This window comes from Salvelinus alpinus, chromosome 19, assembly GCF_045679555.1.
Source record: "Salvelinus alpinus chromosome 19, SLU_Salpinus.1, whole genome shotgun sequence".
NCBI classification, from domain to species: domain Eukaryota; kingdom Metazoa; phylum Chordata; class Actinopteri; order Salmoniformes; family Salmonidae; genus Salvelinus; species Salvelinus alpinus.
Window position 1 is genome coordinate 43,268,040 of NC_092104.1, and position 7,317 is coordinate 43,275,356.

The window sequence follows — 7,317 nt, forward strand, 5'->3', positions numbered from 1 at the left end:
TACAGTAGTTTAGTATGTGACTTAATGAATTTCATGAACACCTGGGGCCTCTGTTCCATGGTGTGCTATAAAATATTCATTAGTTTGTCTAATTACATTCAATTTTTGGTTTTCTGGAATTAAATTGTTATGAATTGAAATATCAAAAGTTTGATGTTTAGATTAATCATGTTATGTTTTCAACTCTCTAGAGACCGCAGGAGCGGTAGAGATACTCTTAATGATCGGCTATGAAAAGCCAACTGACATTTACTCCTGATTATTATTTGACCATGCTGGTCATTTATGAACATTTGAACATCTTGGCCATGTTCTGTTGTAATCTCCACCCCTCATAGCCTGGTTCCTCTCTAGGTTTCTTCCTAGGTTTTGGCCTTTCTAGGGAGTTTTTCCTAGCCGCCGTGCTTCTACACCTTCATTGCTTGCTGTTTGGGGTTTTAGGCTGGGTTTCTGTACAGCACTTCGAGATATTAGCTGATGTACGAAGGGCTATATAAAATAAACTTGATTTGATTTGATTTGATTTTCTCTCTTCATGTTGGGCAGGCTAGATTGCAGTTAGTCAGACAGTCCATACATTTTTAGAGTGAGGAATTCCAAACAGCAATTTACAATAATTGTGTATGTTTGGCCACTGCCAAATGTGTGCGGTCTGCAGCCGCTTGTACACAAAATGATGAGAGAATTAAGCTACCGTGGACCACACAGTTAGCACTTGACACGCATATTGGGCACGCACAATAATGTCTCATCCTGTTAAAACAACGCAAAGAACAAGAAGAAAATGGAATGCTAGATCAAGCTCTATGAAGCTGTTCAATCGACCGTCCGCTGGTTCGCAGTCTATGTTTAAATAGGCTGATATGGCACTGCCTCTCATGGTACTTGGACCTGCCTAGTGCCAGTCTTCTTGCAGAGTGTATCCAGTCATCGGACCCTGCGTCAATTTGCTTTGCTGGGAGTCAAACTGCACTCATTAGACCAGTCTCCAACTTTAGAGAACTTCCACTCCTGGAATCCGATGAGTAACATACAGTATCCTGGCTGGGGCGCTCTGAGACTGCAATATGACGTTTGGGATATTCCCAAAGGATGGCTCCTGTATAACCTTCTCTGGAATCACCTTGGCTCTCTGTACCCTCACCCTGCTCCTAGTGGCTCTCAGGGGTTGAAAGCGAGAAGGCGGGAGCGGCCCCAAAAGGCACTCTGCCCTTCAGGGCCGACCCTGTTGCCCTGGTGGGTAACCTGCTCCAGATGGGAGACCAGATGCACCTGTCACTGACGTGTCTCCGTCTGCAATATGGAGATGTCTTCCAAATGCATGTGGACTCCCTTGTGGTGGTGGTGCTGCAAGGCTATGCCACCATTAATTAAACAGGCGCTGGTACGGCTTGGGGAGACTTTCGCCAGACACCCTGACCTCTTCACCTTCTCCGCCATGTCCAATGGCACCAGCATGACCTTCAGCGAGTACGGCGCTGCCTGTGTGCTCCACAAGAAGCTGTGCAAGAACACCCTGCGCTCCTTCTTGCAGGCAGAGCCGCGGGGCCCTGGCACCATCTGTCTGCTAAAGGAGCACATGTGCGCCGAGGCGGCTGGTATGGTGGAGGTCATTTGGGAGCGCTCAGAGGGGAGCGAGGGGCTAGGTCTGGACCCTGTTGTCCCGCTGGTCACGTCGGTGGCAAATGTGGTGTGTGCCCTGTGTTTCGGGAAGAGGAATGACTACAATGACACAGAGTTCCTCACTATTGTGCACATCAACAACGAGGTGTTGCGGATCTGCAGGAAACCTGGCAGACTTCTTTCCTGTGTCCCGCTACCTGCCGAGTCCGTCTATGAGGAAGATGGTCGAGCACATCAGGAGAATGAACAGCTTCATGGAACACAACATCGAGGAGCACCTGTAGACCTTTGAAAAGGTATGAGCAACACGTGGGTCATGCAAATTAGAGCACGCCACGGAAATGGTTTAAAACAGAAAACAAAACATGAGTGCTTCTTTTTGGGTCACTCCCTGTAGTCACCCCCTGTTCCAGTCAGTTTTCTTCTTTTTGGTGCCTAATCCCAAGCGGGATTTTATTTTTATTTTTTAAATATGCTTAAATCATACTTCATGAGTATATTTAAATTATCTAAATTGGAACAATTTTGAATACATTTAATGTCCAGTTTATTTTTTATTTTATTGGCATTTAAGTATATTAAATAAATGTAAAGTTATCTAAATTGGGACACTTTTTGTACTTAAGTATATTTTTAGTATATTAGATAAAGAGCAAAACAATATACGTTGAATACACCTTAAGGACATTTTATTTAACATAAATGATAAATATACCAAAATGGTATTTGAATTAGAATTCCTGTATTTTCTTTACAAAAAAGTGTATTTATAATTTACTTTTACAAATACACTGCTACTCATTAACCACATTAGCTATTGTAATTTACCATGTAAAGGTTACCTTGATTGACCAAGGCATCTTCTCAGCCAACGTTAACATGCCATTCACAAAGCAGTTGTGGCTGGAGCATACAAGTAACACTTTTGAGAACTGTGCACCATTCACATTTCACACTTTAGTTGTTCACATAATGGTAATAAATTAACATTTAAATAAAATGTGTAATGTGTTACATTTGAATGAGATAAATATGAGGAACAAAACTTCAACAGAAAAAGATGCTGGGGGATATGCACATTTCTGTGCCAATGCATTTTTGACAGTACAGTATACTTTAAATATATTTTGGGGACATTTAAGCTAAATATACTTTTTGAAAGTATACTTAAGTATATTTTTTTGCAATATGAAAAACTATACTCTCAGGAAGCATGTTCCTCCACTGTGCAATAAACAATCGTTATCATTGTCAACTTTGCACTTTTCTGAACAGAATTTCAGAAAGTACTTCAAAACTCATTATTGGCACTGAACCTACAGTGTAAAAGTACTCATACCCCTTGGATTTATTCACATTTTGTTGTTACAAAGTGAGATTCAAATGGATTTGTAATTGTAATTGGTAACTTTTTGACAACAATCTACACAAAATGTTATAATGTCAAAGTGGAAGATTTATATTTATTTGTTTTCAAAAGATTGATAGAAATAAAAAAACTAAATTATAGTCGTTGCATAAGTATTCAGCTCCCTGAGTCAATATTCTAGAAACACCGTTGGCAGCGATTACAGCGTCTTCTTGGGTGAGTCTCTAAGAGTTTTACACACCTGGATTATGAAACATTATCCCTTTATTCTTGGAGGCAGGGGTAGGAGGCAGGGGTAGGATATGTTGATAGACATGCTATTGAAACTATGGGCTAGAGGCGTATAATCTATCATGTGTATACAGTGAAAAAATGAGTTGACGAGGATAGTTTTTGCAGACATCTCAACCTGGAGAGAAATCTCAGCTTTCATGTGTGACTTTTAGGCTGAACTTGGTAGATTAGTAAACTGTTAGATTAGATGTGATCAGTGCTATCAGATGCCGGTACAGAGGCACAGAAAACCAGTCAGCCATTGAGGGATTTGTTTCAGAGGGATAGATTCTGCTGGGGGGATACACAGAGAGTAAAGGAATAACGCAGGGGTAAAAGAAAGGAAGTGATGGGAGAGAGGGAGGGAGAGATAGTCTGAGGAGAGGTACATGTGGAAAAAGCAAGGTTACTTTTAGGAAAGCATATTTTTGCTTGTGATTTTGCCTCTTCGGGTTGTATATGTGAAAAATGGAAATAGTTGGAAGCTGAAATCGAAGCTACAATATAAGAGACCTATACTCTAGGACAGGGCAGACCAGGCTAATATATACCGAACGAGGCTTTGTTCTTGTGCACAGTGTCTAAAACGCCCGCGCATACTCTTTAATTAGGAATTATTAATCTGGTGGAAGACATGTGCTCACATGTTTTCTAGAAGATGCTGCCATTTTACAGTCAGTCTCACTCTCACAATTTGAGGGTACATTTGATTAGCGGGTCGTGTGCTAAAGTTTTGAAAGGATTACATTTCATTGTGAGTGTATATGGAAACGTAATGGATGTATATAGGCCCCAGATATAACCTGGAGTGGCAAGGTTAGGACTCGTCCTGCGAATTTAATCTGAATCTTAATAGCTGCAGGCATTAAGTAGAGTGTAAAGTAAAGTGTTATGTAACGTTTTGATGATATGTGTGTTTCCAGGACTGTATCCGTGACATCACAGATGCTCTGATTGCACCTTGTGAGGAGCGGCAGGAGGATGAGGACACAGCAGAGCTGTCCAACTCCCTCAAATCCAGATTAGTAAAAAAAATTCTGGAGGATCTCTAAGCCTGGCAGGGATGGGTTGAAGAATACCTTTGAACAGACGAACACTACAGAAATCTCTTTAAGTTGGCGTTCATCATAATAAAGACGATTGTAACTGATGTTACAATTTTTATTACCCTTTTACATTTCAGGACTCGATACCATCATAGCTGGTTTGCAGTGGAGCCTCTTTAACCTCATCAAGTTTCCTGACATCCAGGTCAAAATACACCAGGAGATCCTCTGTATAGGAACAACACCTCCTGACTCCTCCTGACTGAACAGCACTTCTTATAGAAAACTTGAATAGCTTATGCCCTTATAGCGCTATATGGTCTTATTGTCTCCTCATACCTTGTCTCTTTGTATGTCTGCTTGGGTGTCTGCTTTACCTGCTAAGAATAATTCCTTTGTTTTATAAAAATGGATGGGAGTTCAGCTGTTTTATGAATGAACGGTCATTCCTGACAAACAGCATGTCCTAATGAGCAGAGATCCCTGCAGTACCGCTCAGTTTGACAGTTTGATGGTGTAGATGGGCCGTCCGTGCAGTTCCATACAATGATCTAATCTTTCATAGACAGACCCCCCCCCCCCCCCCCCCCGTTCTGTCCTGTCCTCAATGGCTAGAGACCATTGCTTGCCAGGGTGACACGCAAAAGGTCACTCTAATTTGCTAAAGCCCAAGCTAGTTTTGATGTGGGCTGAGAAAACTGGTGCAGTCTTTTCAGTAGGCACGATGCATTCACAGAGAGAGAGAGATTTTGGATACTTGGACAGTCTACTCAGACAGACACAAAGGGGATCACACACAGGGATATTGCACCGTACGTGAATCACAATCACACAAATCATCCCTTTATTTGAAGATGGAAATTCCAGAATAGATGGCAATAATCCAACAGTCTTTCTTTCTCCTTGGGTCTCACTTTTTCTGTTGTATCTGATAGTTTTCTCTGCATTTTCACTTTCAGGTACAGTATCTTGTTGTCTTCACCTGAGACATTTAGTATGTTGCCTTTGTATGGTTTAGGCGACCACATGGCCCTGCCAGACTCCATCGGTTTGTGGACAAGACCAAGATGCCTTTTACCAAGGCCTTCATATACAAGGTGTTCCATCACGTATCCTACGCCCCCTTCACCATACCACACTGGTGAGGCTCTGATAACAGTTACAGTAACAACTTGTAATGTTTATTTCTGCATGGTGCCTGTCTGCTAGTATGTGCAGATCAAAGTGTTAGCTCTGGGAATGGAATGTTGCTATTCACCCAGTTGGTCTCTTTTGTCCTTCTTTTCCTCCCTTTAGTACCACAGAAAACGTGGCGCTCAATGCATACTTCATTCCTAAGGACACGTGTCTTCGTCAATTAGTATCAAGTTAAACATGACATGTGAGTGTTATCTGTATGCGTCTCAAAACACACTTGCAGCGATGAGACAAGACTGTAACTACTAATTGGATACCACGAAATTGGGGAGAAAAAGGAGTAAATAAAAAAATTCAAAAATAAGAAATGCTAATTTTTGTTTCCAAGTTGCAAAACATTTTCCGTTGTGTCCCCTAATGAACACAACTCTCTTGTGGTGGTCATCACTGGTTTTGACCGGTTGGAAATGTTTGTCTTCCTGACTACACTGCTCCACCGGCTGTGTATCGAGAATGTTCCAGGACAGGAGCTGGATCTCAGCACCGATTTTGGGCTCACGAAGTCCCGCCCCTACAGGATCGGTGTCTCGTCACGCCTCTAGATCCGTCCTGTCCATTAAGCCATACGGCATCAACTACAATAAGGCCACAACTGGCTTGACTGGGCAGCCCCTCGCCAACACAATCATAACGCACAGAAACCATGGCTACTCAGACACCAAAACATAACTACTATACAGACTGAACACAACATCTCTACCTGGCAGTGGCGTCATTATCACTGTAATGCAAACACAGTTGCTAGCTGTCAGAGTCAAGACAGAGTTTAGCTGATACAAAGTGAGCAGCCATATCCAAGGATTTGTCCAGAGCCATTTCCTCATTGGTAATAAAATGTATTGATATTGATATTTACCTAGAAGCATGTTATGTGCTATTGTAGTGGTTTAAGATAGGCCTATTCTATATATAACTTAAGTACTTTTATGATATCTGAATACAATGTTAGAATATCTATGCATTCCAAGATTTGACAAGTGTATTGTACAGGGTCATCCCCAGTATTATTTTGACTATTAGGGATGGTGATTGGTCCTTCTACTTTCATCAAATGGAATGAGTTTAGAAATGCCTTTTATCTTTAACCCCTATCTGGTTATTAATCACAACTAAATGCTTAGGAAGACAGGGAGTGTTGTTTTAGATAAGTGATCAGAGCCTTGGGCACCACGCAGCGTTCACTCAGGGTTCATTCCTACCCGACTCACTCCTCCCCTCCTCTCCATCTGTAACTCCGGGGTTTAAAGAGATCTCTCTATCTCTCTTTCTCTCCCCAATCCCCATCTGAAGTAGTTGCCGGGGCTACTCATAGATAGAGTAGAATCGGCTTTTTACCAAATGCTCTCCCGTCTCTCCAACAGACCGATTAGTCACAGTCTTTGGATCTATCAGACTTATTCCAGGGAGGTTAAGAGGACAGAAGACACACGTCTGATATAATATATTAATATATATATATTTTTAGATAAAACTAGAACTGAAAAGCCATGACAATACATTTGAATAAGATGAGTATCTGATTTCCAGTATATGCTTAGAGAATAATTCACAGATGTCACAGCAGTGAAGCCATTTTGGGACTCACGAGTGGCACAGCGGTCTAAGGCACTGCATCTCAGTGCAAGACGCATCACTACAGTTCCTGGTTTAAATCCAGGCTGTATCACATCTGGCCATGATTGGGATAGGGCGGCGCACAATTGGCCCAGCGTCGTCCGGTTTTGGGATGGGTAGGCCGTCATTGTAAATAAGAATGACTTGCCTAGTAAAATAAAGGTTAAATAAAATAAAATAAAGTAAAATTTGAAA

At 41.7% G+C, this 7,317-nt stretch overlaps 1 pseudogene; it reads left to right on the forward strand.

The window, feature by feature from the left end:
- Window positions 1–863: 863 nt before the first annotated feature.
- LOC139545873 (cytochrome P450 1A1-like) lies at window positions 864–6,050 on the forward strand (annotated as a pseudogene).
- Window positions 6,051–7,317: the final 1,267 nt, after the last annotated feature.